The sequence below is a fragment of the Narcine bancroftii genome, chromosome 4 (assembly GCF_036971445.1).
Source record: "Narcine bancroftii isolate sNarBan1 chromosome 4, sNarBan1.hap1, whole genome shotgun sequence".
NCBI classification, from domain to species: domain Eukaryota; kingdom Metazoa; phylum Chordata; class Chondrichthyes; order Torpediniformes; family Narcinidae; genus Narcine; species Narcine bancroftii.
Genome location: NC_091472.1, coordinates 209,886,083 through 209,896,357, shown reverse-complemented (window position 1 = coordinate 209,896,357; position 10,275 = coordinate 209,886,083). Strand labels below are relative to the sequence as shown.

Here is a 10,275-nt window from a genome sequence, read left to right as displayed (position 1 = left end):
AACGGCGCTCAGGAACGCTGGCGGGGCCTGTGACGTCAGCTCGCACACGATGGCGCCGAGGCAAGCCTTCACGTGACGGCCGCAGCCCAGGAGGCGGGGCGGAAGGAGATGTCCATCCCGGCGAATGCGCATCGGGGCTTCCCCGGGCCGATTCCAGGAGGATCTGTCACTCAAATTTGGTCACGATGCGTGTTTACAAGAAGCGCATGAGGCATTTACAGAGAACGAGCAGCACAAAGGCTTCCCCACCCCCCCACCGGCCCAACTCCTCCCCTCCCTTTCATTGGCCCAACCCCCCAAACCCGGCCCAACCCCAAACCCTCCCCTCCCCCCACCGGTCCGGCCCAGCCCCCCCCCCCACCGGTCCGGCCCAGCCCCCCCCCCCACCGGTCCGGCCCAGCCCCCCCCCCCACCGGTCCGGCCCAGCCCCCCCCGCCGGCTCCTCCCCGCCCTCTGCACCCCTCTCCACTCTGGGCTTTTGCCACCCTGGCCACTGACAGTGAAGCCCCGTGGATCAGGTGTTGGAAGGGACTCCACTGTCGGCTTCTGGACGAGCTGCTGGCGACATGTCCCATGTCTTTAGATCAGTGATTCTCAATTTTATTTTTCCCCTCCCATCCCACCTGAAATAATCCCTGACTAACTGTTATATATATAGAATTTAGGTTAAAATGGCTTAAGTTAAAATGTGATGATTAATCATAAAAGGGGAAGACAGAATAGACAGGGAGCTTACCATAAAAGTTCAACTGGACAATGTTATAACAAACAGAGATCTTTCATGGTCACAAAGAGACATGTAGGAGCCAAAGATTGATAAAAGAGTGAAAAACAGAATTTAGTGTGTGCAGAGTTCGTAGTGTACTTGACTAACATGATAATTACAAATGCAAGTGTACTTAGAATGATTTTGCAAAAACTAACCAATTAAAACAGTGTTAAAGAGGAGGGGAAGGACAAGCAAAAAAGGTATAAAAATCAATGCACTGTATGTATCGGGGCTTAACTGGTGAGAAGCCAGTTGAGTCCAACTCTGCAGACTTGTAAATAAAGCTTGTCGTGTCATCAGTTTTAAAGAGACTCATGTGTGAGAAGTTTTATTTCTGACAAATGGGGGCTCGTCCGGGATCTACACTCCAGCCGTGGGGGGAGGCGAGAAGAGGGACATCGGAGGTGGTGCACCCCGCTGAGTTCAGCGGCTCCTAGTCCCTTGCTCGTCGCTTCGGGCGGCTTGAGCGAGTGGTATCCGGACAAGGTGACACGACAAGACGGAGAGGAGAAGGGTGACGGTTCAATCCCCGAGCAGACACCGGTAAGTGACGACTTACGATTGTGGTGTGGGGATTGGGTAACAGGTGTAACGGGATACACCTGTTAGGATAAAAAAAAACCTAACGTAATAGATCAGGTATAGAGCTTTTGTCGTGGCGTGAGGACCCTGTCGTGGGACTCTAGGATAGACCCCAGGGAAACCTCGGCGGTAACCGAAGGAGGGACAGCACCTCCGACGAAGTGCCGAGAAGAGAGGGGTCGACCCCAGGGAAACCTCAGCGGTAACCGAAGGAGGGACAGTACCTCCGACGAGGCGTCTGAGAAGAAGGGAGTAGGGTCCAGAACGAGAGGGTCCTCAGCAACGATAAACGGATCTAGGTGGGAAAATGGGAGGATCAAAATCTAAGGGCTCGTCTGAAAATTCAGGACAATTCCTGGGAGTTCCCCTTGACAGCCCTTTGGGGAGAATGTTTGAAAATTGGGCTAGTAAAAGATATCGAGACAAAAACAAGAAAAAGATGGTTCAATATTGTCTCCTTTGGTCGAAACAACCTATTAAAGGTTCCTCGGTCTGGTGGCCGAAATTTGGATCTGATGAGGATTGGGTTAGACAAGCATTAAACATATATGTAAATTCAAGACCAAAGGTGAATCAAGAAGAGTCACCATATGCATTTTGTTGGGTTCCCTGGCCAGGATCCTTAACAAAATGTTTTAAATTGAGGGTAGCGGGAGAAAAGAAGTGGGAACCTCTGGACAACCTTCCCCCTCCTTATATTCCCCCGGTGCCTACTGCGCCCGAGGAAAGCGCATTACCGGAGGGGAAAGGTGATGAATCTGATTGCCCCAAAAGGGGCCGGGAAAAAAAGAATGAATTAAGGGAGTCGGACCCTAAACTTCCACCGGTAAACCGACCCTGGACAAGATCCCAGACTGGTCCAGGACCATCAAAGTTTTCAGTAAGCCTAAATCCCCTGAGGGAAGTTCCTATGGGAGGACCGGGAGGGGGAACGGGATATGTGAATGTTCCCCTAACTAGTACAGAGGTGCGGGGATTTAAGAAAGAAATGAAAAAGTTATTGGAAGATCCTATAGGACTGGCCGAACAGCTCGACCATTTCCTGGGACCAAACACATATACGTGGGAAGAGATGCAGGCAATAATGGGAACATTATTCTCACCCCAGGAGAGGCAGATGATTCGACGGGCTGCCCTCCTCATGTAGGAATATGAACAACCTGGGGACTCCAGACCCTATGAACAAAAATATCCCTTAAATGAACCCAGGTGGGACAAACGAACACCCGAGGGATTGGCAAGTATGAGACAATATAGAGAGTGGACAATTAAAGGGATACGGGAGGCTGTGCCAAAGGGTCACAATTTCACCAAGGCATTTGGGAACCACCAGGGGAAAGACGAGTCCCCTACTGATTTTTTGGAGAGGGTGAGAAAGAATGTCCAACAGTATGCGGGCGTGGACCCTAGTACACCAATGGGTGAACAGCTTATTCGAATTGAATTTGTTTCCAAATCATGGCAGGACATTAGAAAGAAACTAGAAAAGGAGGAGGACTGGAGCGAAAAACCCCTAAGCGACCTGTTAAAAAAGGCGCAAAAAGTATATGTGCAGAGAGAAGAAGAAGATCAAAAGAGGGCGACAAAGGTTATGGTACAGACTATCCGACAGATGAATGCCGAATCCAGAGGGGAAAGAAAACAAAACCTTCCTCTAAACAATCCAAGATATCCAAGAGAGGGAAGACCCCGGAGGTTCGTTAAGTGCTATTACTGCAATGAGGAAGGACACTTTAAGAGGGAATGCCCCCGATACAAGAGGGAATTGCGTGCCCTCGAACTTATGGAAGAAGATTAGGGGGGTCAGGGGTTCCAAATGTTGGGGACCAAGTATAAGAGGGAACCCCTGGTAAAACTAAAAATTGGTCCCAAGGGAGAAGAGGTGGTGTTTATGGTGGACACAGGAGCGGAACGAAGTAGTGTAATAACTGTGCCAATCGGGACTGAACCTGTAAAAAGTAATTTGAAAATTTCTGGGATAGAAGGGGCTCCCAGAATGGTATCAATAATTCCCCAAGTAACAGTGAAACTGGAAGAAAGAGAAGGGGTACAAGACCTCTTGTTGTTACCGTCGGCTGGATTTAACCTCCTAGGAAGGGACTTACAGGCTCCCCTAGGTTTGGGTGCTCTCCCTGTGGACGGAGAAGTGCGAGTCCACCTCTGTGCTCTAAAGGAAGAGGATGAACGGCAGATTGACGAGAGAGTCTGGTATAAGGAGGGAAATCGAGGAGGTCTGGACATCCCACCTTTACATGTCACATTAATACCAGGTCATCAGCCGGTAAGGAAACGTCAGTATCCTATTTCTTTGGAAGGGAGAAAAGGGCTACAGCCGGTAATTGAGACTCTAATACGAGACAGACTATTAGAAGAATGCATGTCACCTTATAACACCCCTATACTCCCAGTGAAAAAGTCAGATGGATCCTATCGCCTAGTTCAGGATCTAAGAAGTTTGAATGCTATTGTTCAGACCCGCCACCCAGTGGTGCCTAATCCCTATACTATTATGAGTCGGATTCCCCCAGACCGTGAGTGGTTTAGTGTTATCGACTTGAAGGATGCCTTCTGGACGTGTCCATTAGAAGAGGAAAGTAGAGATATGTTCGCGTTTGAATGGGAAAATCCATGGACAGGTAGACGGAGACAGCTTCGGTGGACTGTATTGCCCCAAGGGTTCACTGAATCTCCGAACCTGTTTGGACAAATGCTAGAACAAATCCTGGCGGACTATCCACAATCTGATGATTCCCAACTAATGCAGTATGTGGACGATTTGCTATTATCAGGACCCAAGGAACAAGAAATGAGGGGAGATACAATTAGACTCTTGAATTATCTGGGGAAAAAGGGACTACGGGTGTCCAGGAACAAGTTACAGTTCGTTGAGAGAACTGTGGTATATCTGGGACACCAGATAAGTAAAGGACAGAAACGGATTACCCCTGAACGGATTGCGGGAATCACTAGAATGCCGTTACCCCGTAATAAGAAGGAAATAAGACAATTCCTGGGACTCTTAGGTTACTGTAGGTTATGGATAGAGGACTACTCAGCGTTGGTGAAGTTTATGTATGAAAAGCTGACAAATGAAAATGAATATCCATTGAAATGGACCCAGGAGGAGGAGGGATGGTTTGAGGACTTGAAGAATCGCCTGACACGAGCCCCGGTACTCACTCTGCCCTCTTTAAAACAGCCCTTCCAGCTATTTGTCACTCATAACCAAGGAACAGCTGTGGGGGTTTTAACACAGGAAAAAGGCGGTCAGCGACACCCAGTGGCTTTCCTTTCCAAAATGATGGACCCAGTGTCTCGCGGATGGCCGACGTGTATCCAGGGAGTAGCGGCTGCTGCTCTGTTGGTAGAGGAAGCACGTAAACTTACTTTTGGAGGAAAGATGACTGTGTACACCTCCCATTCTGTGAGTGTTTTATTAACACAAACTGCCCATCGATGGCTGACTGATTCTCGCATATTAAAGTATGAAACCATTTTAATGGTCGGAGAAGATCTACAGTTTGCAAAGATTAATAGCTGCAACCCAGCTCAGTTTTTATACGGCAGTGAAACAGAGAGAGAGGTGGAGCACGACTGTGTCGAGTTGACGGATCTTCAGACCAAGACCCGAGAAGACCTTTGCGATACTCCTCTGGGAGAAGGATATGAATTCTACATTGACGGCTCCGCCAGATGTGTTGACAGAATGAGAAGAAGTGGGTATGCTATAATAGAAGGAAATACTTGGAAAGTAGTAGAATCCACGAGACTACCCAGAAGCTGGTCAGCACAGTCCTGTGAACTATATGCCTTGCAGAGAGCCCTCAGAATACTGGCAAAGAAAACTGGAACGATTTACACTGATTCCAAATACGCATACGGGGTAGTGCATACCTTTGGTAAGATCTGGAAGGAGCGTGGTCTAATTACATCAAGAGGAAAGGAATTGGCACACGAACAGATGATTACTCTGACTTTAGAAGCCTTGACATTACCCCAGGAAATAGCAGTGGTCTACATACCAGGCCATCAGAGGGGAGATACCCCGACAGCAATTGGAAACAGACTGGCTGATGAAGAAGTCAAAAGGGCAACCATGCAACAAGAAGTCCGTTTGCTGACCTTAATCCCAATAAGACAAGGCATAAAGAAGGCTCCCATTTTCACTGCTAAGGAAGAAAAGGACATGGCTCAGCTGGGCGCAAGCCAGCTGCCTGATGGAACATGGAAAACACCAGATGGAAGAATGGTTCTAAATAAAGAAATAACTCGCAATATTTTAAAACACCTGCATCATCAGAGCCACTGGGGCACCCAAGCCTTATGTGACACAGTGCTTCGAGAATATGTGTGTAAGGGAATCTACACCTTGGCCCAACAGGAGGTGCAGAACTGTCACCTATGCACAAAAATTAATAAAAAGGTAATGAGGACAGGGACCATGGGAGGTCAACCATTAGCCATACGCCCTTTTCAAAGTATCCAGATCGACTTCACAGAGTTACCTCAAGTCCAAAGATGGAAGTATCTGTTGGTGGTAATAGATCACTTTACCCGATGGGTGGAAGCCTTCCCAACAGTAAATGCTACAGCCTCTACAGTAGCTCGCCTCCTCCTAGAGCAGATAATCCCCAGATATGGTATAATGGATTCTATAGACTCAGACAGGGGTCCACATTTTTGTTCAAAAATCCAGCAATTGATTTGTAATGCATTACAGGTCTCTTGGAAATTGCATACCCCTTGACATCCACAAAGCTCAGGGAGGGTTGAACGTATGAATGGAACCCTAAAAATGCAATTGACAAAATTAATGGTGGAAACTAAAATGCCTTGGATAAAGTGTCTGCCCCTGGCTTTATTAAGAATTCGTACTGCCCCACGAAAAGATGTAGGGTTGTCCCCTTATGAAATGATGTTTGGGCTTCCCTTCTGGAGTACAGTTGAGGGGTGTCCCACCTTGGGGGAAGGGGATATATTTGTTAGGAACTATTTACAGGCACTGTCACGCTCTCTTACAGATTTACGAAAGAGAGGACTATTGGCACAAACACCGCCTCTAGACTTTTCTTTACACAAAGTGGAACCAGGAGACTGGATTCTCAAGACCTGGAAAACTGAAAAACTCCAGCCCCAGTGGGAAGGTCCATACCAAGTTCTCTTAACTACAGAGGCTGCAGCACGAACAAGAGAGAAGGGGTGGACGCACGCATCCAGATTTAAGGGACCTGTAGAGGCGCCTCAGGACCCTGATACGAACTCAGATTGGACGTGTTCCTGGAGAAAAACCTCTTACCTTGCGATTTCGCAGAAAGACTTGATTCACAATGTTATTGTTATGTTCTTTGATTTTTCTTAGTTTGCCTATGTCTTTATCAGGTGTGAAATGTAAGAAATGCAGAGACAAAGTGGTCCTGTTTCAGGACCACACTTGGGGAAGAAAGGAGGGTAATTTTATTTCCCATACCTCAGTTCCTGAGAAATGCTGGGCAGAAAATACCACCCAACATCCATATACCCCTTGTGTGGAAAAAGAAGGAAATAATATGGGTCATTATATACAGATTCCTAATACCACTCCTTTCCCTCTTAACGGTTGGAAGGGTGACTCAGGCCCACCATGCCCTGATGGACTCTGGTTTTGCATACACCAGCGTACTGTTCCAATGAGAAGTTCCACTCCACACTCGAAAGTGCCTGCCCCTTTAAGACAGCCGGACTTAGTTCGAGTCCATCCAAATAACCATGAAAGTTTCGGTCACGCAGTTGGGGGAGATAACCTTTTTGTTGATCTTGCAACTAGAATTGCAGGAACTTTTAATGTAACCAATTGTTGGGTCTGCGGGGGTCCACTTCAGCACGAGATTAATTTATCATGAAACGTTTCTCTTCCCCGAGTTAAAATCCACATTCATATATATATAATACACACATTTTAAAGAGAGAACGGGGTGGATTGTTATATATATAGAATTTAGGTTAAAATGGCTTAAGTTAAAATGTGATGATTAATCATAAAAGGGGAAGCCAGAATAGACAGGGAGCTTACCATAAAAGTTCAGCTGGACAATGTTATAACAAACAGAGATCTTTCATGGTCACAAAGAGACATGTAGGAGCCAAAGATTGATAAAAGAGTGAAAAACAGAATTTAGTGTGTGCAGAGTTCGTAGTGTACTTGACTAACATGATAATTACAAATGCAAGTGTACTTAGAATGATTTTGCAAAAACTAACCAATTAAAACAGTGTTAAAGAGGAGGGGAAGGACAAGCAAAAAAGGTATAAAAATCAATGCACTGTATGTATCGGGGCTTAACTGGTGAGAAGCCAGTTGAGTCCAACTCTGCAGACTTGTAAATAAAGCTTGTCGTGTCATCAGTTTTAAAGAGACTCATGTGTGAGAAGTTTTATTTCTGACACTAACCATCTGTTCTGTGTCATAGGATATCACGGGTGCTTTGTGATCAGGCAGGGATTATTTCAGTTGGGATGTGAGTGGAAACATGTTGACAACCACTGAGTTAGATAAAGTCTTGTGATGAGATGAAAGAGCATACAGTGCAGAACATGGTCTTCAGACAGCACTGTGAGAGATAATAGATTATAGGAAGTAAAGTTAGTATGAATAAAATAAAGAATAATAGACTAGACTAGAGGAAGTAAGTGCTGAATAGGGATGAATTCCGATAAGAGTGTGAGGAAGGGTTACTCAAGTATAATAGAAGAAAGGTCTTAGAGTGAAAGAAATAATTAGCAAATTCTGCATATAGAATTAGTAACTCCTGGGGGTTGAGATGTTTGAATAAGAACAAAGGCAGATTCATGAATAAGGACAATGACATTGTTAGAAACAGAAGTACCTTCACAAATTGCTCGGGACAAAAATTGAGAACAAAAGAACATTTATAATACAACAATGCAAAGTTGGGTGCTTCCCCTTACCCTGGGAATACACACATACACTGGGGCTCACCCAACTTTTATACAGTTTATTTCAGTATAGGAATACCCTCCCCCTTACATTCTTCTGCCTCCTGGATAGGTTTGGCATTAGGCAATCCTGCCTGCCTATGTTTTCTGTGAACTTGGAGGACCAGGGGGTATCCTGTCGGTGTCTCATCATGTCATTATCCTCATTGTCCTTATTCACAACCCTGTCTTTGTTCTAATTTACACCTTTCCAATTCTCAGGGCTACAACTTCTTCATATGTAGAACTTGCTAATACTGTCTAGGGCTTACTAATTACATATGCAAAACCTGCTAATTCGATCTAGGGCTAGAAGACCCTTATCTTACTCAGACTGACTGCTTCCTACATTCTAATATCGATTTCTTATCCTGTTCGTACTGGCTTTATTCATTTACCCATATATCTATATTAGTTTCCTCATCTTCATATTTTTATATCAGTTTTACTCATCTCTTACAATCCTCACTTTTTTTAGATCAGTGATACTGATCTCTCACAATGATCAGTGTTACTGATCTCTTACAATCCTCACTTTTCTTTTAGATCAGTATTACTGATCTCTCAACTGAAATGTATTACTTGGAAACTTGGTCTTTTTCCCAGCAGGTCAGTAAACAAACTGCAGTCTCAGTATCATTAGACAGAATTAGGGAAACATACATCCTTTGGGTTATAGTGTTCTGACGAAGTGTTCGATGAAATGAATTAAATATTGCACACAAGTCTTTAGGCAGGGGAGCACCATAATGGTCAGAATAGCAAGTCCAGCTGCTATAAGGGCTGTGGGTATCAGACTCCAGTTACCAATAAAAAGTCTAGTTCATCCCACACCGGACCAAGGTTGCCACGTCTGAACCTGGGCATGGGAAGATTTTCAAACTCCTGAAGAAGTGTCTTTAACTGCCTGACCATTGTGAGCATTGTCCTTAACCAGTCTTTCACAAACGATGCCTTCAGCAGCCAGCGAGTAATTGAGAGCCAGGTGGTTTTGTTGAACTGTGCCTCGTATCTGTCGTCTTTCTTCAGCCCATAAATTCAGGGCCATTGCTATCTGTTCGGTGATGATCTCCAAAGCTGCCTGGAGTCTGATTAAACGATTTAAATGCCAAGCAGCTTTAGTATTCTGGAGCAGCTTACTTCGTTTACAGCTGGAACTCCCCTTACAGTGGTGGTTTTTTTTAACATTCCGAAGGTCTGTGTGACCCAAAGGATGCTTTACAGGAGACCAAGTTGGGGAGGGGTGTTTCTAGTCACTTAAACCTGTGAGTTGCAGCTTGTCTGTGAACATTAGCATAAGTATCACTGAGCCTGTGAGTTGCAGCCTGTCTGTGAACATTAGCATATGTATTAACTTTATCTCTGCCACATCTACAATCCTGACTACCATTCTGTCTGTCTTTGTCCCACTATCTCCTTTGTGCTATCCCTTTAAAACTCCTCTCTTTAATACCTGTAGAGCCAAAATACAAATCAAATCTACTCCTCTAGAGCACCTCTGTTTCCCTGGTCCATGTTGGGATCCTATATTAACCCATACCCCACTATGACTATACTTTATATCTATGCCCTGTCTACATTCTAAGGGTAAATAATTGTCACCTCTGCTGCCCCTATTCCAGGAGGACTTAATACATCGTGAGTAATTTAGGGATGTCCCAAAAATGGGGAACCAACAAGTAAACAATACAGTAAATGGTAAAAACAATATTACAGTACTTTTTCCTGGCGTAGTGTAACTTTCAGATCAGAAGGATGAAGGACAGCATGCCAGGTGGAGGGTAGATTATCAATGTCTTTAGTCCGTGGATCAGCAGCTTGTTTAATTCATTGTATTTGAGTCCACCCCTTTTCTTTCTTTCGCACTGCAGTGTCTGTAATCAAAAGTACACAATAGGGGCCATCCCAGACAGGTGATCTTGTCATGCTTTTACATATACCCAATCACCAGG

At 45.2% G+C, this 10,275-nt stretch overlaps 1 long non-coding RNA gene across 1 annotated transcript; it reads left to right on the top strand.

Annotated features, from left to right (window-relative positions):
* Positions 1-503: 503 nt before the first annotated feature.
* On the top strand, positions 504-7,744 carry LOC138761567 (uncharacterized). Its single transcript, XR_011356373.1, has 2 exons — positions 504-1,312; positions 6,373-7,744. It is a non-coding gene; the product is annotated as an uncharacterized lncRNA (long non-coding RNA).
* The last annotated feature ends 2,531 nt before the right edge of the window (positions 7,745-10,275 follow it).